We start from the raw sequence: 23,422 nt of genomic DNA on the forward strand, positions 1-23,422 counted from the left end.
ACAAACGGGTCCATACTTCCCGATGGCCTCTGCCCTATATTGACCAAGGGCTGGCCCAGATCCAGGGGTCACCGGTATTCACTGCAATAGACCTGACCAATGGATACTGGACCGTGCCTGTCAGCAGGGAGGACCAATACAAACTGGCTTTTACCTTTGGGGGCCAGCAGTACACATGGACCCGGACGCCCTTCGGATACCTTAACTCCGGTAATGAGTTCAATATTTTCCTACATAAGGCCATGCCCGACCTGGGTGCAAGGGGTAACCTGGCTTATGTAGATGATGTCCTCATCAAAAGTTCATCTGTGGAGGAACACATAGCGGAGATCCGTTATGTTCTGACCCAGTTGAGGGCCGCCGGAGCAAAACTTTCCTTTCAGAAAGCACAGTGGTGTAGAACCCGTGTTAATTTCTTGGGGCATGAGATTACTCCTCAGGGTCTCTGTCCCCAGGAAAAGAAAGTGGAAGCACTTCAGAAACTGAAAGACCCCACAACTCTGCGGGAACTAAGGAGCCTCCTTGGACTGACTAATTACAGCAGAAAGTTCGTTGAGGGCTACGCAGAGATCACCAGACCCCTGATTCATCTCCTGAAGGGGGGGGTCAAGTGGGAATGGGGTCCAGAACAAGCCGAGGCAGTAAAACAACTCAAGAGAAGCCTCTCACAAGCGCCTTGCCTAGCTTACCCTGTCAGAAACAAGGAGTTCTTCCTGGAGACGGGGTTCTCTAATACGTGCTTGACGGCGCTATTATACCAAAAGCATGACAAGGTCAATAAAGTAATCTCCTATGCTAGCAAAACTTTATCCTCTGTGGAGGAAAAATTCAACGATTGTGAGAAGGCACTCCTGGCAACGGTGTGGGCATTGAAGAATTACCGCCCGTTTATCCAGGGGGAACACATCATAGTGGAGACTCCACACCAGCCTCTGCAATATCTCCAAAGTGACAGAATCCGGGCCGGAAATGTGAGTAATTCCCGAATTACTTCCTGGATTCTGTCAATGCAAGGCTTTCCTGTGGAGGTCAGATATGGCCAAAACAAGAAGAGTCCCCTCGCTCAAGGTCTGGCTGACTTGCATGATTGTGCCAGAGAAAACTGTCTCGAGGACGAAAGTCTAAAAATCAAGGACAACACGGAGGCATACCTTAATTCCCCACACAAAGTCTTTGAAGAAGACAAGTGTGAGGGAATGCCCACTGTCTATGTGGATGGATGCTCTTACCATGTTGACAACAACGGGGAGAAAGAACTGGTGGCCGGCGTAGGGAATGCATGGGTGAATGAGTCCCCAGAACCCTCCGCTGGATACAAAATTGGTCCCCGAAGTAGTCAGGTGGCAGAATTGATGGCTGTGCATCAGGCCATCCTCACTGCTGTCCAGCATCAACTCCACGAACTGGTCATAATCACAGATTCGGATTATGTACGGAACGGGTTCGTGGAGCACCTGGTTAATTGGAAAACCAGAGGCATGTTATGTGCTAACAACAAACCCTTGAAACATGGGAAGTTGATCCAAAACATTGATGATCTGGTCACCTCGAATGAGATGACCATCTATTGGAAAAAGATCAAGGGTCATTCCAAAGTAGAGGGACCAGACAAAACTGGAAATGACTTAGCTGATCAGCTGGCCAAAACCGGGGCCATCCAAGGGGATCTAATTGAGATTGAGTCCCTGTTGGGGGAAATCCAGGTCACTGCTATCACTAGGTCCCAGACAAATGCTCACAACGACCTTTCAATTGCACAATGGAGTAAGGAGACCCCTGATGCTGATTTGATTACAGCTCAGAAGGGGGATCCAATAATTGGTAAATTTTACCAGCACCTTGAGGACCCTGAGAACTTTCCCCTGACGGATACCGATTACACTGGGAAAGAGGACCTAAGAGTGTTGATGAAATGTCCAAAAATGTTCCGGATCCAAGACGGTTTGTTGGTAAGGAAATCCAAAGCTGGCCACGATCAGTGGGTGGTTCCTACCTCATTCCGAAGCCTGATGTTAAGTCACGCCCATGATGCGGCCACCGCCGGTCATAGGGGGTTTCACACAACATTGGAAATCTTAAGAGAGGTTGCATACTGGCCATACATGGGGCAGGACCTCAACCAATACTTGAAGGGGTGTCTTGTGTGTGCACAATTTCAGCCATCATCCCTCACGTACCTCGCGCCTCTCCAAAAGAGGGGGATGACACTGCCATGGTCAGATTTACAAATCGACTTTGTAGGCCCCGTGATTCGCTCTGCTAGGGGGAATAAGTACATGTTGACTGTGACATGCTTATTTACCAAGTGGGTGGAATGTCTCCCAGCCCCAAATTGCAAGGCAGAAACCGCAGCTGCCTTGATGATTAACCACATCTTTTCCCGTTTTGGTCTACCTCAAAGGATTGAGTCAGACAGAGGTAGCCACTTCACCAGTGAAGTAATGACAAGGATGTGGGAGATACTGGGGGTCAAGAGAAAGCTGCATATTGCTTACAGGCCAGCTTCTTCTGGGGCAGTAGAGAGATATAACCGGACAATTGTGAGCATATTAAAGAAGTTTGTGGCAGATTCTGGGCCAAGTTGGGATATCCGATTACCTCTGGTCCTAATGGCCATCAGATCTACCCCTTCATCTGCAACCAAAATGTCACCATTTGAGTTGATGACTGGGCGCAAGATGGTGCTTCCGCAGCATTTGCTCTACAGGACCCAAGAGCAGACACTGATAAATGCCTCCACTACTCATGAGTATGTGGAGAATTTAAGGAAACACCTTCAACATGCTTTTGCTTATGCTCAGCGGAATCTAGAAAGATCGGCTGATAGCATGAAGACCCATTATGACCTGAAAACTTCCAGGAAGGAATATCAGGTGGGAGACCGGGTCTATCTATACAACTTCCAAAGAAACCAGGCAAAACAGCGGAAATTTTTGCCTACGTGGAAGGGACCCTTTGACATCATCGACAAGATCTCCCCTGTGGCCTACAAAATCCACATCCCCAAAGGTCATTTGGCAGAGGGGGAAGACAAGTGGGTCCACATAAACCAGTTGAAATGTTGCCATCCCAGGCACGCTCTGCAACAACTGGAGGAATCCTCTGGAATCCTAGCGGGCACTGTCTCAGACTAATTCAGTTCCAACCATAAAACATACCACATCTAGTCTCTAAAATATTGTGATTTGCATGAAACTGTCTCTTAGTTATACTGTTTTTTTTTTCAAAATAAGAATGTAATGTTTTGTTATGATGAAATGCATATGCTGCCCCACTATCTCAACATTGGTGGAAAAACGTCTATGAGTAGGTATTGCCGCTCTTCCTTTGTCGTCCTAGGAGAAAGAAGACCTTGAGACTGGCCAAGGAGGACGATCCGGAGACCGGGAGCAGAGACGCGATGGGCCCTGTGTACCGCCCAATACTCCCATCAGGACCGGCGAGGAGAACCGATCGATCAGTACCGGATGGAGAAGAAGATGCTGAGCTGTGCCATTTGCAGAATTGGAAGAAGATTATGCGGACAGACCGGTGCGTGGGTCAAAACCCTTGTGCACCCGACTCCCCATCGACTCAAATTCAAAGTGCAGTCGGGCGGGGGGGCTTGTTGGGTGTCTTGACCCACGTGCAAGCTATCATGCTACAACAATTGGTGCTGTGGGCTTAGAAAGTTCAAGATGGCGGAAAACCCACATGTGCGCCGAAATCCAGGAAAGCTGCGCAGTTTGTGCGCACACCAAAATGGTTGCCTCACTTGCCACCCACCAGTGCGAGAATGATAGGCCGGGTTGCCATGAGGGAAATGGGTTGCCAAAGGAAAAACAGTAGCGCCGGTTAGCTTCAAAGCGCTTTAAAACCACCCTGTGTTTCTCTGAAGGCAGGCTCAAAATGTCTATTTTAAACATTGCAACACATCTAAAAACTCACTGGACACCAGCAGACATTTGGTAGAATGGAGTGTTGTGTGCCTACAAAATATGGGAAATGAAGAGCCCAAAACAATGCTTATAACAAAACTGCTATGGAGTCAGCAGTTTAAGTTGCACTGGATTTAAAGACACTAAAATCGAAAATGTTTAGATTAAATGAGTGACCTATGTTTGGTGTCACATGCCTTTGTAACTGTTGAAATGTCATAGTTTTGCACTTAGAATCAGCATTCTAGCTGCATGTGTAAAATTGCAAGTTAATTTAAAAAGCAACAAAAAATATGACAGTTAGCTGAAAGTCTGGCTTAAGGAACTTGATTTTGCTTGACAGCTACCCCCATCAGGAGTGAAACTTGAGTCACAACTGTGTTCCCAGGCCTATCTGCCTTTTGCTGGCCACACTAAGGATATACCATCTCTCTGATAATTGAATTAAGGGGAGCCCCCTACAGAATACAGGAGCTCTGAACAATGTAACCCCCTTCACCCAGGCAGATGGTTTATGGCAGGAGTCGTAACTGGTCGTAAAAAGTGGCTTCCTCCTGAAGGAAAGGGGAGGAGCACTGCCTGTGAGAGCAAGCTGGCTTGGCAGAACTGGAAAAACCAGAAATTCAACCTTGTGCTGAGGGTAAACCACACCCCTTTGGAGCCAGAACATAACTTTAAAAAGATGGATCATTCATAGAGCGGACATGTGAAAATTTTATAAATGATACCATAATTCTTGTGATTTTTCTGCCCACAGTTTAAGAGGTTTTTAGAACCGGTGGTATGTTCAGGGGGGTTTTAGCGGAAAAGTGGATATTACTCTAAATGTATGCATGTGAAAAATCTGAAACTTCATCAATTAATGACCATACTCCTTGCGCACATGTGTGTAAATTTGGGTCAATGTCAGAAATTGCAAAATCCGTTAAAAAGTGAAATATGTGCCATTTCTCAATGCAAGCTCTTAGAAACAGCAGATTTGGACAGAGACATGGCTAAATTCAGCCACACCATGTATATGTAATTTCAAACAACTGTGTACCTGTGCAAATATGTCTTTTGTTATCATATATAGAATGTGTGCAATTTGACTGGGGAGTGTCCTCTCTGCAAGCCATAAAATGACATCGCTCTGACTCACAGTTCCTTCCCCAATCAAGTGAGAAATGGAAATTTGACCAATGGCAAGTGGAGAGGGGCTGGCTAGTGATGCTGCTCACACACACCCATTTTAAAAACACATAAAAGCAGAGAGACAGGACAGATAGGGACTTTAAAATCCATTTGCAGCTGGAAGCTCTGCCGGGAAAATCCATACTTTACCTCCATCAATCTCCAGAGAAAGCTGTGCAGAAAGATCCAGACTTTAAATCCCTCAATCTTCAGAATCCAGAGAGCAGACATAGAGACTTCAAATCTATCAAATCTCCAGAATCCAGAGAGAGAGCAGACCCAGACCAGACCAGCAGAGTAGAGCTGACCTGTTAGCAGAACCAGAGAGAGCTGACCCAGATCACTGTGAAGTGCAGAGACCAGAGTGCAGTCTAAAACCTGACCAGATCCGTGGCGTGGCCCATTTCACTCAAGAATATAGTGTGAGTACCTAGAAAACTGTGCAGAACCAATCTCTTAGTTAAAATAATATAATCCAAGCTATTTTAATCTAAGTAGAACTGCCTCCTAACTGTCACCTGTCATTTGTAAAGCTGTCACCTGTGATTTGCTAGTTGCAAGCTGCACTTGTCTTTTTAACTTTAAAATTTCAAATCTGAAAGACGACCTTTATTTAATTGCTCATATCTCCGCGACCGTTTGTGCTAGAGACTTGCAGTAACTTTCATCTGAAAGCTGAGATCCTAGGCTTTCTTAGGACCCCAAAACGATAGTGATAGTCTTTGTAGTTCCTCTGTAATCTCGCTCGGCGCATTCGCGAATTTTACCGCGATTTGCAATTTCTTCACGTGTAAAAAGCTGCTGCTGCTTGCCTTCCATTTGCCAGAAATTCGTTTAACCTGCTAATCATCCCTGAATCATTGCTAGTGTGAGCCTGGACTAATATTAACTAGATACCACTCACCCTGAACTTCTAGAGGGAATTAAAAGCAAATTTAGCATATTTTTCACTCCATTTCCAGCACATTTAAAAGCATTTTGCCTGTGTTTTCAACTTCTGTAGTCTAAGTTGCTGGGTGAACTGAATTACATTTGAATTGCATTTCTGAGAACTGTGTGCTTCCTTCCATTTCCTTGCATTGCATAAAAGGGGGGGTGAATTGCCAGAGAAAAGTGATTACATTGTTTTGTTGAAATCATATTGAGTATTTTCTATACTGCATTTCATTCATTCAACCTTGCATTTCCTTGAACCCTATAAAACATTCTCTTCCACATTATTCTTCTGTCCCTATTTACCAGTGTGCTATCTTATCCATTTCATGTCAACTCCTTAGTGATTATAAAGAAGTGTGCTAGTGCCAGATTCTCTGTTGTTAATCTTTATCATATCAGATTAAGTGTGATATTCAATTATTAATTTATTATAAAGTGTGATAGATATATATTGCTTTACTTCTCAAATAAACCTTTTAATTTGCAAAACAGAACTACTTCTTGGCTCAGTGGGGTCAGGAGGATTCCAAGAGAGGGGTGTTATATAGGGGTAGTCATCCAGAACGCATGAACTGGACATAAAGATATATCAATAAGGGTTTTCATTCAGTATTCTAGACTAGGCGTTGACTTGGCTGTAGTGCTGAATTGAATCCTCTTACAGGATAGTGGTCTATCCTTCCAACAACACATTCCAACATAGGCTCAAATGGATCTGTATTAGAACCCGCTACACTGCATGATCAAGTTTTTCTTCCTGCCCATGGACTTATGAGCCCTAGTGTTGTCGCAATTTAAAGGGGGATACACCCGCCTGACTGTTCACCTGGGCCCCTCAAAGCAGGCCATCACACTGAATCTCACCTCATTACTGTCTCTAGGAAATTTGACCACACCAATCTCACATTGCACACATTATACGGGCACCCTATGCCAGCTAGGCTCTGATTAAAAATGGTGTGCCTTGTCTACAAGGCACTCACCACTGGTATGCCGGCATGCCTAAAACATCTGGCGGCATATAGTCATCTGACAGTAACACCATCACAAGTCTGGAAACTAGATTGGCTTGTAAGGAGAAAACTAGATAATCCTTTTCATGCAATGCTTTGTCCCTCTGCAACACTAACCCAATGGCAATACGGGTTGTACTAAGTCTCCTTCAGTTTACAAAAGAACAGAATAACTGGCTCTTTCAACAACACCTTGTTGTTACCTAGGTTCCAGTTGTCTTGTGAAAACCCCTTCTAAATATATATTTTTCAGTAATAATTATTAATCATGTTTTGTTGATGGCTTGTTAAGTTCTTGCTACCAATGTTTTGCTCTAAGACCTGCACAGTACTCAGCTGTTCCCAAGCTAGGTTAATGCTATTAACATATGTAATAATAATAATAATAATAATAATAATAATAATAATAATAATAATAATAATATATAAATGAAAAGGATGTGAGTGCTGTGTTACTGTTGCTTAGAGCCTGTGCATCACAGGAAAAAACACTTGAAGCAGGATGCACTGTTTCATGAGACCCAATTGCATAGGAGTCAAAGACATGGGAGACCCTCCTTCACCATTGTGTTGTATCACATACTTATTGATAGCCTTGTGTTGTTCAAAGAGGCATTTTAGCATATATAGGGAGAATTCTGTGGGTTCAACCCTCTTGCATGAAATTGAGCTTGGGATGTAATATTCTGGGCATTAAAAGAATGACTGAAAAGGCCACAAATTGTGTGACATATGGCTATTATCTTGGCAGCCTTATGTCTATTCTATTTATTTTTCAGGCACTACGCAAAACAGGCCACACAATAATAGTTACCATTCATCACTGATTGCATGATGTTCTTACCATTGTTGCCAACAAGCAAAACTAACAGGCAACTCTTTTAGTTTAACCCATCCCAATGCATTGGTTTTCAATACTGCCAGGATGTGTGCCACGGTGTGCACCTTCCCCATGGTAAACATAGAAACTTTTGCTTGCTGGTGAGGTGTTGACAGTAAGGCAGTAGAGGTATTGGGGGTTGAGTGTCTGGTGTGTAGTTCTTAAAAGAAAGCTCAATGTGCTTTGATGCACATATAGTTTGTTACCTGCCCACTGGCCCGCTTGTTCACTGTTACATGAATTATGTACACAACGAACTCCATGAGTGCTTTTACAATTGCATCTAACAGTGTTTTGTGTGGGCCAGACACTGCAACAGGAGACACATATGTGCAATTGGGTACCTGATATTTTTGACAAAACAATTTCGACAGATTCCAGGAATCCTTCTGTGTCTACCAAACAAGAGCACAGGAGTTAAACTGCCAACATTTTGGCCGGATTCCCAATGTAAAAACGGATCAAGGGTAGGCTTCTGTGTATGGTACTTTGTAAACTTGACAAACACAACCTTGATGCCAGATAACTTAACACAACTAGACTGTGAAAATGTGTTGCCAGACTTAAAACTATCGGTATTGTTTCACTCAGTGATGAGTGCAAATGATCAGGGTAGACATAACGTTGCCACTGGAGGATCATAGAGGGGGTCTGGTGCTTGGAGTCCTGCTCAGAGTTTCAAGATGTATTCTGCCAGCTCCTTCACCACCATCTTCTTTCTTTGTCGTAAGCACTGTCCATTCAGACGAAGTTCCAGCAGCTAACCCATTTTTGCTCTTGTAGCAATTCATGAAAGATTCTGATGAGACAAAATTAATATTAATAAGAAATAATAATGAAGACAAATACAAATACATGTAATAAGTCATGAGAAATTCAACAGAGACAAATAATAAATTGATCAGAAATGATAGCAATCAATGTGAATACAAAAGTCGGTAGTCATGAAATATATCAGTTTTATTTTATTTTATTTTATTTTTAACCACGGGCCTAACTCAAAAGCAAGCAGAGTGTTGTACAGGGTGCAGGTATCCAGCATTTGGGCTGACTTGTTTGTTTGTTTGTTTGTTTATTATTTGTAATGCGCGATCATACCCTAGGGTAACAGGGCGCAGCCTTTACATGAATTTGCGAAGCTTATTTACAAACCAAAATATGTACATAAACACAATGAGGTACACATGATAATATACATATATACTTCTTTTTAAGGTACTGAATTACTGTGAGTTGCAGTATGCATTAGATTGCCCATCCATCGGGATTACTCATTGGTCCAGGTGTTGTTGAAAAAGCCATATATTTAGAGAGTTTCAAAATTGGAGAATCGTGGGGGGTATTCCAAACCGATACTGGGACTGAGTTCTAGAGGGTAGGTGTGTGACAAGAGGACAAGCTGTAATTCAAGTTGGCTGATTGATTTGCTGTGCACGGAATGTGTGCCACCCGATATGTGGTACTTAGGCGGCAGATATGCTGGTGTGCTTTTTGTGACTGTCTTGTAGAACTTGAACAGTATCCTGGCCTGGAGGACAACCCAATGTAGTTAGCATAGAATGGTGGTGATAAGGTCACATTTCTGTCTTCCATAATAAGAGGTTCTGTGGTGTGGTGGACTGCTTTTAGGGGAGGCAAATGAGGGGCAGTGAGCCCCTTCAGGAGGACATATAACTCATCGATATACAAGACCACAACAGCCTGCACTACAGACCGTAAATCCTGCAGCAGGAACAAATGATTTGATTTTGCGAAGGGTGGAGAATTGGAACCAAGCCATTTGGACCTTTTTTTGGCTATTTTTTTCTGGAAGGACATGCTGGTGTCAAAGGTGAAGCCTAAGGATTTTGCTGAATCTGAAAGTAGCAGATCAAATCCTCCTAGGTACATATTCAGGCAATTTTTGGACACGTTGTTGTTTAGCAGGGGGAGGCTACCAGTGAGGAAGAATTTGGTGTTGAAGGGTTTAGGTTTGAGGTAGGGAGTTGACATCCAGGACTGGATGATGACTAGGTAATCACAGAGATGACTGATTTCTGTAGTAAACTATGTCATTGATCAAAATAAAGGAGAGTAAAAACCAGTGCTTTCATTTATAAGAAAGACTACAAATATTATTGATGAGATAAGGTGTAAAAATAGTAATTGTAGCAATTCATTTCAAATACTATAGTGACAACAAAAATGTGTATTGATCTTTAATCATAATTATTGTGATTAACAAAAATATAGTTATTCTAGAAAAATAGTTCCAAAATATAAGGTGACTAATATTATTAGAACAATAGTAATAAACACAAAATATAACATTTGTAATACAAAATATATGTACAATAATTTATATATATATATATATATATATATATATATATATATATATATATATATATATAAACCAATGTATAATAATAATATACATAAAAAGTACAACATTGACTGTTTACATTAGGCTGCAAGTTCATTGATAATCAAATTACAAAAACAATTGCAAATTTAAAATGGCAGATGTATTATATAAATGTTTTACATGTTTGGATTTTTCAATATTCTAGAACTGTATACATTTCATTTTCTACACATGAATATGGTTTTTAAATAATGTTGCACTTTAATGTCACTCCCTCAGGCAAACCTTCCATATTGTCCCCAAATGAAACATACAGCGACTGCCAGTTTCTAACCTGCATCACCCCTGGCAAAGAAATGGCTGAGCGAAAAAATGGCTTCGAGTTACAGCAGTTCCAATTCGGGATTATCCCACTGCCCCTTTCCGGTTTTAAACACCAATCCAGTCTGGCATTGTCTCTCTCCTACTGCCTTCTCTGTTATGCTGGTCACTATGCACTCACAAGCAAATTTTAAGTTGCAAAGATAAGATCAAATTAAAATACATATTTGTGGGGCTCTGAACGCCTCTATCACCACCATTTGAAAATTCCTACTCCAAAAAGTTGTAAACAGTACAAAATAATTCACCCTCAATTAACTAATTATTTGCAATATATGTAATTAGTAATCATCTCTGTTTAAGGATGTCAATATGCGAGGATCACACAGCAGAACAAAGTATGCATTACGATGCTTCGAGTTATAAGGATGTATTCATTCTCGCTCCCAGGACCGCCAGAACTGAAAAACAAGAAATGTAAGTGTATTGAGCCTAACATGCTTGCTCCCTGCCTTATATGGTATGTCTGTCTCTATCATGCATTTGACCTGGAAGTAATTGATTTTGATTTCCGAGAGATAAGTGCAGCAAACCGTGTTTTGCAGGAATATATTTCTGCAGCCTATTCCTTCATTGTGCGAGTAACACTATTGAAGTTTGTTCTTTGTTTACAGCTAATTGCAAAGGGGAAAAAAACAGTTCCTAGACAGAGCACCTTTTATCACGCTTATAATCACACATGCATACTTATATGCCTGATTTACCAACATTTAATATTACAGATGAACAACTCTGCAACTTTGTTTTGTAGCAGACTTTGCAAAGTGTACAAAGGCGTAGGCCCACAACGTTACACAGTCCTAGTATTCACCTTACTGAATTCACACACCCTTTTATGTCAGGTTTTTGCGGCTATACTATAGCTATAACTATACGGTTATATGAGTTATATGAGTTCAATTTTAGAAGTATGAATGTACACACAATAATATTACATTGTTCCTTTGTTCAATATGAAGGAATACAATATATAAATGCTTAAACATTTATTTTTTACTTAACAGTAAATTAACAAAAAATTGAATGACATTTTGTTTCTAAGTTATTAAGAAGATTCGACGAGTGGTAGATTACAATGATTACGTACCATTACAACAAAAACATACCATATACCCTTAAGAGGTAGAGCAAAGGGAGGAGACAAAAAGCAATCAAAGAAATTTGACTATTAGCCAGTTGTACACAATAGATCTGCATGTGGGACAATCTTTCTTAAATCGGGTTATGGTTTATATAAATGTATTTGCCCTTAAATATCATTATTCCCATCGGAAAAATGAATCACTGATTGTGTTCTTTCCCTACATTCTGTTATTTTACCTTTATACCTGTATCTTTCTTTGTAAAGACGTACATTTAATCATTCGGCTTGTCAGTGTTTGCTGCCAGGCAAGGGGATGCTTTTGATCTTTCTCAGCTGAGAATATCTACGTTCCAAAATCAGTTCGAGTTCAATTAATGGCCTCTGCTCTGAAAGCGAAGCAAGTGGACGGATTTCCCGTGGCTGCTCGTGAATTATTGGTCAATTTCAATTATCCGGAAACAATAACACATCCTGCACACTGAATTCCCTGCATTGCAATGCCCTCTCATGCTGGTATCTGACGCCCATGAATCACTGCTACCCCTGGGGCAGCTCTGCTGTGTATTCAATGACACATTTGTAGGAATATCACGTTAAGATGTCGAAGGCAGATTAAAAACTGGGTCTCCTCTTGAACTGGAGACAGGACTGCCCAGAAATGCTAAGTAATCTGTCACATACTGAGAGCCACTGCATCTCTCCTACCTGAATTATCATGTGAAATCTAGGAAAGGGTGTTAGGGTGCAATGACTAACTAATGCTGTGCAGACAAGAGTGACATACTCATAGAAATATATCTATGAGTACATGGGATCATGTGCCACAATATCTGAAAAAATTAAATCAGATCATTAATATCCAAATTTGGAATAGATGGAGGAAAACATAATTGTAATGAACTTAATTAAATTCAGTGGGCCTGACCTACTTATCCTGGAGCACCTGCTGCCTTATGTGTAATTTACAAAGATTACAACTGGAGCAAGCCTAAAAATGCCTCGGGCTGTCCAACTCCTGACCTCGAGGGCTGGAATACTTATGGGTTGTCAGGATATCCCACATTAATATTCCTGAGAAAAAAATTGCATACATTTAGATTCATTGTATGCACATTTATTTCATGCATATAAATGAGAGGTGTCCTGAAAATCTGACATGTTTGCAGTCTTGAAGCTGCCACAAGCAAGTGGTGCAGAACAAAGTAAATCGTTTGCTGAATGACACAGCCTATTTCTATTAGAAATTGTTGAGCATTTGATCCGGGATGGTTAAAATAAATGAGGGGTAAGAGTGTGAATCCTTGAATTGTGCAGTGTAGTAGGGAGCGGGGAAGCTATACCATTAATGAGGGAGAAGATGCTATGCCAATAAAGGTGCAGTAAAGCATGTAACAATGAAAGAAGGTTAGTTTGTGCAATAGGAACAATATTGAGTGGTCTGGCTGGGATATCCTTGAATTGAAATGATACAGAAAGATGGCCCCTGAAGAAGTTCCATGATTCAGTCAGAGTTAAGGGAACACAAAGTGTAGGGCAGTGTGTGGTACAGAAATATTGCTGTACTAAAAATATAAAATAATAGTGTGGTTCCATTCACAGGATCACTCTAGGTATATGAAGAGTTTGTGCTCGAAAAGTGCGGTAGCCAATGTTGCACTTTACGGTTGAAGTGTTGAAAGTCTATCTTTACAGGCACAGGTGCACTTTATTCGCACTTGGCACTTTGTGATAATTTTACTGTATTTTGATGGAGGTATATTGTTGAGTTTTATATGTGTTATTTTTCGGTTTTAATATGAATTCCTTCATCTATAATGAATATCCCTAGTCATAAGAAATGTGTGAAACATTTATGAATAGCAGTAAAGTTGTTTGTTGAATTGCGATAAGAAAGCGTTAGAATTGAGCATTGCACATGCACAGACACTTTTTTTTTTTTTGTATTAGTGCAAATGACCAGCCATTCTAGTGTTTGGTAAAGGCCTTGTTTGTTTACTGCAGGTTCGTTTCTGGTGTCAGAAAAGCCCATAACAATGCCACCTTACCCGGTTTTACACATTTTCCTATTTCCTTTTCCTCCTCCATCCCTGTTGCTTCTCCAGCCTTTCTGTCTGAGTGATTTCCTTCGTCAGCCTCTTCCCCTATTTCCATATCTTTTCCCAGGGGCCTTTTCTCTGTCTATAGTTCCACACCCTGCGTATTTTACCTGCTAGCTCTAGGACCGGGGAAACTGACGTATTCCTTTTTTCACAAATATGTAAGTTTCAACAACCCATGTAACCTTTACACTTTTACCTGTTAACTCAATGAAGTCTTTCCTTGCAGTGTACGTATTAACGAATCATTCAGAATAACCATAACCTTTAACAATACGTCCTTACACATTATAACTAACCTTTCCCAAATTACTTTTTTTTCAGCAACCTTATTCTATTCCAATTCTTCTAGAGGGGAGGTGGGCCATCCTGATTGAAGGCTGGTTAAAGAAAGGCATTTCCTACATCAACCAACGCCTCTTATGCAAGGTGGCACCTCACACTCTGCTGCAATCACTTTCACATTGCTCCAACATCAGTCTCGACAGCCCCCCCAAAAGCTTTAAAGCGCTACCTCTCAATCTAGTTGGGTCCCTTTGAGGAGGCCAACACAAAGGACCAGCCACACCTTCTCTTATTTGATATGGTACATCCACGCATCTGTGCCTATAAGAACCGAAGCACAGAGCCTCTGCGGCAAAGCCCGCGTAGGACAATGGTGCAGTATTGAGCGATCCAGGTGTTTGGCGGGAATGGGGTTGCAGCGTAGGCAGTGAGTGTGAATGACCTCACCCTCATGTCTGCGTCCACCAGGTAAGGAGTTACGGGGAGAGTTAGCTTGCTACTTTCCTCACAATCCCACTGACTGGGTGCCCCTTCTCACTCTTGCACAAGCAATTTCCCCCTGTGACCTGTCCCTCTGTCCCCCACCCACCTTTGCCCCCTGCCCCCTGCTCACTTTCGCTCCCATCTCATCATAGGCCGGGTGCGCTTCCTCCCATCTTAGGCCGCGTGTGCTACCTTGCATCTTAGACTGCCCGCTTCCTCACATTGGAGGCCATATGTGCTAACTTGCATCTTTAGCTGTGTATGCAACCTCTCATCCCAGGCCTCCCTTGCATTTTAGGCTGCATACGTTATCCTTGTCTGCATGCGCTCCCTTGCATCCTCGACCGCGTGCGTTCCCTCCTATATTGTGTGCGCTCACTCCCATCTTACGGTGCGTGTGCTCACTCGCATCCTAGGCCGCGTGTGTTCCCTCCCAATCCTGGACTGCGTGTGCTCACTTACATCTTAGGCTGCATGTGCTCCCTCACAACTCTAGGCTGCTCTCTCTTCACTCTGGGGTGCGTGCGCACCCCGCATTCCCTGTGCGGCCTCTCCTTCCCCTTTTCCTAGCCCCTTGCCCTTTCCTAGTCCACTTACCCTTTCCTAGCCCCCATCCCATGACCCACTGTGTACAGTTCTTGAGGTTTTTGTTCTCCACGGTTGTTGGCTATATTGCATTGCCTGCATCCCCGCTGTGTTCATTCTTTTCTTCTAGGTTCCCTGCTTTTCTTCAAGGTTCCCGGCTGTGCTGATTCTTTTCTTCTAGGTTCCCTGGTCGATTGTTCTGTTTTTTGGTGTTTTTTGTTATCCATGGTTGTTTGCTTAGATTGTACTGCCTGCATCCCTGCTGTGTTCTTCCTTACATCTAGGTTCCCTAAGTAATCATTTGGTTCTTTTCATTTTATGTTGTCTATATATTGCATCTGATGTTCTGCCATTTTTCTGTCCTCTGTTTGCCCCTCCTCCTTCTGTGTGCCCACTGCCCTAGTGTTTCCCCCACCTGCTTGCTCCCTAGATCACCCCCCCTCCACTTTCTCTTCTTCCTCCCACTCTTCCCTCTGCATCCTCTATGGTGCTCTCAGTCTCACCTATCTTCTCTAACTGCTTGTCTATCGACTATCCTATTCTTATTACTAAATCTGGCAGGAAGAAGTTCAAAAGGGATATCCTGGTCTTCAACCCAGGCCGCCCTATCGCTGATACCTACACCAGTGCTTCCTCCAGACAGACCATTACCAACATCCTCTTTGTCGTTCCCTCTCCAGGCCTATGGAATCAAATATGGTCTCTGTTCTCTCTACTTTTTCCTCTTCACCCATTAATGGTGGCACTCATTGGGAGGCCCTCCTGGTCCCCTTCCACTACTCCAAGACCATAATGAATGTCTACCTAAACGGCACCATCTTGGTCTGAGGCCCTCAGGCCAACCTTCTATTCCCACACCTTATAAACTTCGTTTCTTCTCTTGCTGTCCATTCTTTCCCCTCTCTGGCTCCTCTTTCTCCTCCATCCTCTGCAACCTCTACGGCTGTCTATGGTGCTTCTCCGGCCACCCTATTGCCTCCTTTCTCCACCATCCCTCTGGCACCCACCTCCTCCACCATGGCAACCTTGACCTCTCCTCCTTCCTCCTCTGCCTTCCTCGGGTGCCTACAACTCTCTGCAAGGCGTAACTCTGAACTGTACCCCTCCACGTAGTCCTTCAAAGGGGGCAGACTGCTCCACATTGCTACTCTCAACTTTCGCTCAGCTGTCAAACCTTCCTCTGACATCTGCGTCTCCTGGAAGAACTCGATCTGGATGTGCTTGGTCTGACCAAGATGTGATTCATGGCCATCTCTGTCACAAGCTTTGATACTCTCCTTCCTGATGACTACAAGATCCTCTCCATATGCTGAACCAACTGCCCTGGTGGGGGTGTAGCCTTGATCTTCCTGTAGCGGATCCCTGCCTTTATCAATCCTATGTAGGACTACTCCTCCTTTGAATGCCTAGTCTGCATGCTCTCTAGCTCTCCTGGCCTCTCTCTCACTGTGGCCACTATCTACTGGCCGCCCGGCCAGGTCGCCCTCTTCTTCTCTGAGTGAGTGGACCTCTACTCCTTTCTCCTCGCCTCTACCTCTCAACTTCTCCTCGGAGACCTCAAAATCCACCTGGATGCTTCCTTTACTTCTGCAGGACTCTTTCACAACCTCTTCCACTCTCACGCTCTCTTTCTCACTCTCTCTCAATTGTTCCCTCTCGGCTGACTCACTCTGCAGGGCACACCCTGGATGTTAAGATCTCCTCAGACCTCCCACTGTCCAGCCCCCTCACCACTCCTCTCTCCTGGAGTGATCACGTTCTCCTTTCCTCCCATCTCTCCCTCTCTACCACTCGCCATCAAGCTAACTCCAGCGTTGCCACCTACCTTCTCGGTCATCCGACCCATGAAGCGTGTGTCAGTTTAGGCTTTCGCCGCTACTTTCTCTCCTCCTTCTGCACCTTTGGCTGACTTACATCGTGACACAGCTCCATCTAACCTTCATCTTTCTATCTCTGACACTCTTGATGTACTTGCCCCTGTCATGAGAATCTGCTTGTAGCCCAAATCCAAGTGCAACTCTTGGTATGACTCCGACCTCGTCAACCTCAAATGCAAGTGCAGGGTGGCTGAGAGGAAATGGAGGGCAACAGGTGCACCCTCTGAAAAACTGGCCTGCCGCCTACTCCAAAGGCAGTACAGACTCTCTCTCCTCGCCGAGCAGAGAGCGCACATCCATGCCTATGTCTCTGCGGCATTTAACAACTCTTCAAAATCTGAAAGGAGCTGGCCAATCCTGCTGCAGTCTCTACCTCCTCTGTTCCCTCCCAGGCCCTCTGTACGGCCTTGGATTCTCATTTCATCACTAAAACCCAGTACATCCTGTTCACACTCTCTTCCTCTTCCTCCTCCACCCCTGGCCTGCTTGTGACTGCCTCTCCTCCTCCCTTCTCTTCCTTTCCTTTGTTCACATCTGACAATGTTCCTAGACAAGTCTGATCTATTAAAGTCAAAACAGGTTCTTCCCTGTTCATCCAGAACCATTAAGGACCACATCAACACCCTTGCTCCAGCCTTGGCCGATTTCTGCAATCACTCTTTTACCACTCGAACCTTCCCCTGCCCCTTAAGCACTCACTTGTGCACCCCCTCTTAAAGAACCCATCTGCTCATCCTTCCTCTCCGGCTAACTATCGCCTGATCTCCATCACTCCTTTCCTGGGCAAACTCTTGGAAAAGCTGCACATCTCCTAGCTTAATCTTCACACTGAATCTGTTAGTTGTCTCCATAACCACCAGTCTGGCTTCAGAGCGGCCGGAAGCACAGAAACTGCTCTCCTGAACATCTGTGAAGACCTGCTCTCTAGCCTTGACTGTAACCTTCCTTCTGTCCTCATTCTCCTCAATCTTTCTTCTGCCTTTGACACGGTCAACCATGCCATCCGGCTCAATTGCTTCCTTGATAACCTGGGTATCACTGATCAGGCCGTGGCCTGGCTGACCTCCTTTCTCACTGATCTGCCCTCTCTGGTCTAGCTGGGGTCCTTCCTCTCTTCTATCTCTCTCTCACCCTCTGGTGTTTCCCAGGGGTCTAACCTTTCTCCTTGGCTGTACTACCAATACGTGGCGCCTCTTGCCAACCACATCACTTCTCTCTGCTCCAACTTTCAGTGTTATGCAGATGCCTCCCAGTCCTCTTTCAGGCTCCCCTCAGTGGCCTCCACTCTTTCTTTCATTCCAGACTGTCTTTCCACAATTCTGGAGAATTGTGATTCCAATGATCTCTGTCCTAATGCCAGTAAAACAGAGATCCTGCTCATCGGAACCAGCTCCCTCCTTTCCTCTCTCTCTCTCTCTCTCTCTCTCTCTCTCTGGCTCCCCGCTCTGAGCCCTCTTCTTGCTCCTACTTGTGAGGCTAAGAACCGTGGGGTCATCTTCGACTCCACCCTCTCCTTCTCTGCCACATCTCTGACACCGCAAGAAGTCAAACTATCAGCTGCACCTCCTCAGAGGTATTCTTACTTTCCTAATTTTCCTCCAGAAGCTCACCGTCTTCAGAGCTCTGGTCCACTCTAGGCTGGACTATTGCAACAGCCTCTTTCTAAATCATCCTGCCTCTACTTCTCTCAAACTTGAGCAGAACTACCCCTCACTGTGGAAGCAACTCAAGACCTTCCTCTTCGCTTCCGCTTTCTCTCCCTCCCCTGCTGATGACCCGTGTGCTCCATTCACTGGTCACCTGGCCACCATCTGAACTTGGGCCCAGGCCCCTGCATGTCCATGCCATATCATAGCATATCATACAAAATCTGCTATTTAAGGCAGGCTCATTTCTTTCATGTTATTTCCCCACCTTTTCCCCTGATTTCAGGCACACCTTGTGTGATGTCCTCACACCCCTTTGCCAACCTCTTCCCCATTTCATTTGATATTTTCCCATTTCCTTTTCATACTCCGTCTCTGCTGCTTCTCAAGCCTTTCCACCTATACACTTTCCTTTTCAGCTCACTTCCTTTTGTTTTTTATTTTGGGTCTTTTCTCCATCCTTAATTTGCCTGGTTCTTCTTATCTTAACTACTTGCTCTAGCACCAATCAAAGTCACCAATTGCTTTTGTCCACAAAACCATATTTTCCAACGCATTTCTGTCTTTACTCAGCTCTCAGAGGAACCCTACCCATATGGTGATCCTCTTGCCCCCACCTCGCTGACCGCCCAGACCTTCCATCACAAAACCAATCACAACATCCATGGTTTTATAAGATGCATTTCATTCCTCTGGAATAGATATGCACCCCATTCTGCCTATAGCTCATTGGAAGTTCAAAGCTTTACACCCCATGCTCAATCATACCAATGCCTGATGCCTCGCTGTTCAAATGTTTCCTCGATCTGTTTATTGCTGCTATTTTGCCCCTCCCAATTCCTGTGTAGGCAACAGTTCTGATCACTACTTTCAGGTCAGTCTACAGTCCCTTATTGACCCCAAGCTATTTCTTCTTCATCTTTATCTATTGGAAACCCATCATTTGCATGGGTCATTTCCACCAAACTACATGGCTAACATATCTGCTATCTTTCTCATCCACCATAGCTCAAACAAGATGGGTAAGAACAGGTTCCACTTCATCCCCCTCAGTCACAACTATAGCACCACCAAATCTTTAAACTAGCACCCCAATTGTCTCCTGTAGGACCTTCTTTTGGATTGGTTCATGGGCCATTTTACAATAGAAATACTGCTAATCCATGCCTTCTTCTTTGCTGCCCTTTTTTTCAAAATTACTTCTAGAAATTGATGAACACCATTGTGCCTACAAAGCCAACAGTGTATATTATTCAATTGTGTGCATATGTAACCTCTATCTCAATTTTGTGGGCTCTAATAAGGAATGTGTTATTTCTAAAAGAAATACAGTAATACAGTGCAGAACTTCCCAGCCCCAGATGGCTCATTTAATGAAGGGTCCCTCAGTGCACTTCCCATGTGAGGGACAGTGGCAGAGCCAGGTTTTGGTGCCGAGGGGGGGTGGGGTGGCGAAGTGGCACTCAATGCCGGTCCGGTCAGAAAGGGGTCGGCCGGGGGTCACCACCATTTTCTTAATTTTGTGGGCATAACAAGCTTGTATTACCTCAGAAACAATAGTTCTATCTTGGTTACTTCGAAATGTGACTATGTGTAACTGTTTTTCAGCTTCACAGTGTATCTTGGAATGTTCATGCATTACAATATTTTCTGTTCTTTTTTTTTAAATTGAAAAAAAAAACACAGCTAGGATCAGACCAAACCTTTGAAAAGTGCTCATTTATTTTATGGGCAAATACCCAACATGCAAATAAAAAAAGACAGTGGGCCTCATTACAAATCTGGAGTTGCATTTTTACCGGCACCCGCAAATGGGCTGAGTTCGGTGGACCCAGTAATTGCCCATTTGCGGGTGCCGGCAATAAGGACTCCCCATCCCCATTCAGCCCCATAGGGCTGAATGGGAATGGGACGTACGATGCACTGGCACCATTCAGAATGGTGCCGGTGCATCCGACGTGCCATGCTCGCAGGTGCTGCTCTGCCCGTCAGGTGGGCTGACAGGCGCCAGCGAGCGCAGCTCGTAGTGTGGCGTCAGGGAACTACGGTACCGGCATGATTACCAGTACAATAGTTCCCAGACCGCTAGGGTCGTAATGAGGACTATTTACTTTTAGGAGAATACACTAACCATTGACTTACTAATGAGAATACACCTATCTGTAACCTTTTCTTTTATACCATTCTGGGTTAAATCTTCAAAGATTGGAGTCATTTGGACATTTTTTATAGCCATCTTTTAATCCAGTGCTCGAACTAAAGGTGCAGACATTGCCCTGCTCTGAAAGAGGTATGGATCTGTTGTCCTCAGGCTCCATGTTTTCTTATGCTACATGTGTGCCAACATTGGTATGTTCAGCATTTTCAGTGCAATCAGCAGTTGTGCAACCAAGCTTAAATTTAGGCTGGGTAACAGTGTCTGTTGAGTGATCAGGCTGGATAACAGTGTCTGTTGAATGATCAATCCAGGTAACAGTGTCTGTTGAGTGATCAGGAGTCAGACCTTCTTTAGATTCAGTAGAGCTTTGTGGACACGAGGAATGTCAGTGTATGGGTGATCTGTGGAATGTATTGTGGTAGACAGAGAAACAGTAGAGAGATGTTGATCACCAGGAGAATGAGGGACAGATTTAAGGGGATTTTGCTGCTGAGTCCTGAAAGCAAGGATTGAAAGAATCTTGTAATTACAAGAACATCATACAGTTGTCATTACTTGTAAGGGCAAAAACTTAACTTTGCTCCTGCTTGTCAGTGGAACCTGTGGGCTGGGTCTTGAAAGCATAATATCTTGAGAGAATGTTGCTGTTTCGGCAAGTTTCTGTTTGCTGACCTGTTTTTGTTGTGTGGCTCCGGACATTTTTGATTTTGAAGACTCTGGATTCATGATGTTGCTCTATTCCCTACTTCTACAGAAAGAGAAGGAAAGTAACACAGATTTGCTATCCATTTGAACTTGTGGTGGATACTCAGCACAGTAGTACTGTAGCAACCTCTATGAATAAGAAGCTACTAATTAAACAAAAATATAGGGCCCGATTAATAGAATTGGGTGCATAAAAGGTGGAAGGGCCACGTGCCAACAAAGAGTCTGCGCAAGCCGTGTCGCAGAGAAATCTTTGTGCGGCACGCATATTCATGGATTCCTAGAGGCATCAGTAGCCATTGCACAAGTAACAGCAAGCTGCGCAAGTAATGCCCCCAACATACCCCCACGCACAGTAGAAAGCAAGTGAAATGCCTAACACGGCGCAAGCCTCTGCGCCATCCCTGGGCCAGCATACAGACCCCCCAGCCAAATCACGTGGCAACAACTCACAACCCCAAGATGCACCCCAGTGTAATCGTGCAAAAACACCCCACAATCCCCAGCCACAACCTAGCATAATTGTGTGAAAACACCCTGATATCCCCGGCCGCAACCGAGCGTAATCGCACGAAAACACCCTGCAATACCCAGGTGCACCTCAGTGTAATGGCATGAAAACACCTAGTAATCCCTGGCCGCACCCCAGCATAATCACGCAAAAACGCCTGGCAAACCCCAGCAGCACCCGAGCGTAATCGCGCAAAAAAAACACAATCCCCGGCCGCACCCAGCGTAATCACGCAAAAACACCTTGCAATCCCTGACCGCACCCCATTGAAAACGCGTGCCCCTCCACGCAAGGACTGTCCCTCCACCAGGCAAATCACGTGACAACTAGCCGCACCCCAGAGTAATTGCGCAAAAACACCCTGCAAACCCTGTGTGCCCCCCATTGAAAACAAGTGCCCTCCCACGCAAGGCCTGCCCCGCCACCAGCCACATGGCACCCCAACACCTCGCAATCTGCGGCATGCAGCCCCCTCCAGGCCGGACACCCCTACCCCAACCCCCATCACCCATGACCCCACCCTGCAGGCAGCCCCCTCCACATGGGATATCCCCACCCCAGCTCCCATCACCCATGACCACACCCTGCAGGCAGCCCCCGCCACATGGGATACCCCACCCCAAACCCCATCACACGTGACCCTACCCTGCAGGCAGGCCCCTCCACATGGGATACCACCACCCCAACTCCCATCACCTGTGACCCCACCTTGCAGGCAGTCCCCTCCACATGCGATATCCCCACCCCAACCCCCATCACCCATGACCACACCCTGCAAGCAGCCCTCTCCACATGGGATACCCCAACCCCCATCACCCATGACCACACCTTGCAGGCAGCACCCTCCACATGGGACAACCCCACCCCAACCCCCATCACCCGTGACCACACCCTGCAGGCAGTCCCCTCCACATGAGAGACCCCAAGCCCCATCACCCATGACCACACCCTGCAGCCAGCCCCCTTGACATGGGATAGCCCCACCCCAACCCCCATCGCCCGTGACCCCACCCTGCAGGCAGCCCCTCCATATGGGATATCTCCACCCCAACCCCCATCACCCATGACCCAAACCTGCAGGCAGCCCCCTCCACATGGGATACCCCTACCCCATCCCCATCACCTATGACCCCACCCTACAGGCAGCCCCCTCCACATAGGATACCCCCACCCCAAACCCCATCACCCGTGACCACACCCTGCAGGCAGGCCCCTCCACATGGGATACCCCAGCCATGGGATACCCCATCACCTGTGACTCCACGCTGCAGGCAGCTCCCTCCACATGGGATACCGCAGCCCCCATAACCCGTGACCACACCCTGCATGCAGCCCCCTCCACATG

General features: G+C 44.9%; 1 long non-coding RNA gene across 1 annotated transcript in view; it reads right to left on the reverse strand.

Annotated features, from left to right (window-relative positions):
* Nucleotides 1-7,760: 7,760 nt before the first annotated feature.
* Nucleotides 7,761-23,422, reverse strand: part of LOC138468094 (uncharacterized) — a 438,792-nt gene continuing 423,130 nt past the window's right edge. The window contains exon 2 of the long non-coding RNA XR_011268197.1: nt 7,761-8,718. This is a non-coding gene — a long non-coding RNA (uncharacterized lncRNA). The remainder of the gene's footprint in view (nt 8,719-23,422) is intronic.

Source organism: Ambystoma mexicanum, chromosome 4q (genome assembly GCF_040938575.1).
Source record: "Ambystoma mexicanum isolate Mex_15411 chromosome 4q, UKY_AmexF1_1, whole genome shotgun sequence".
Taxonomy (NCBI): Eukaryota; Metazoa; Chordata; class Amphibia; order Caudata; family Ambystomatidae; genus Ambystoma; species Ambystoma mexicanum.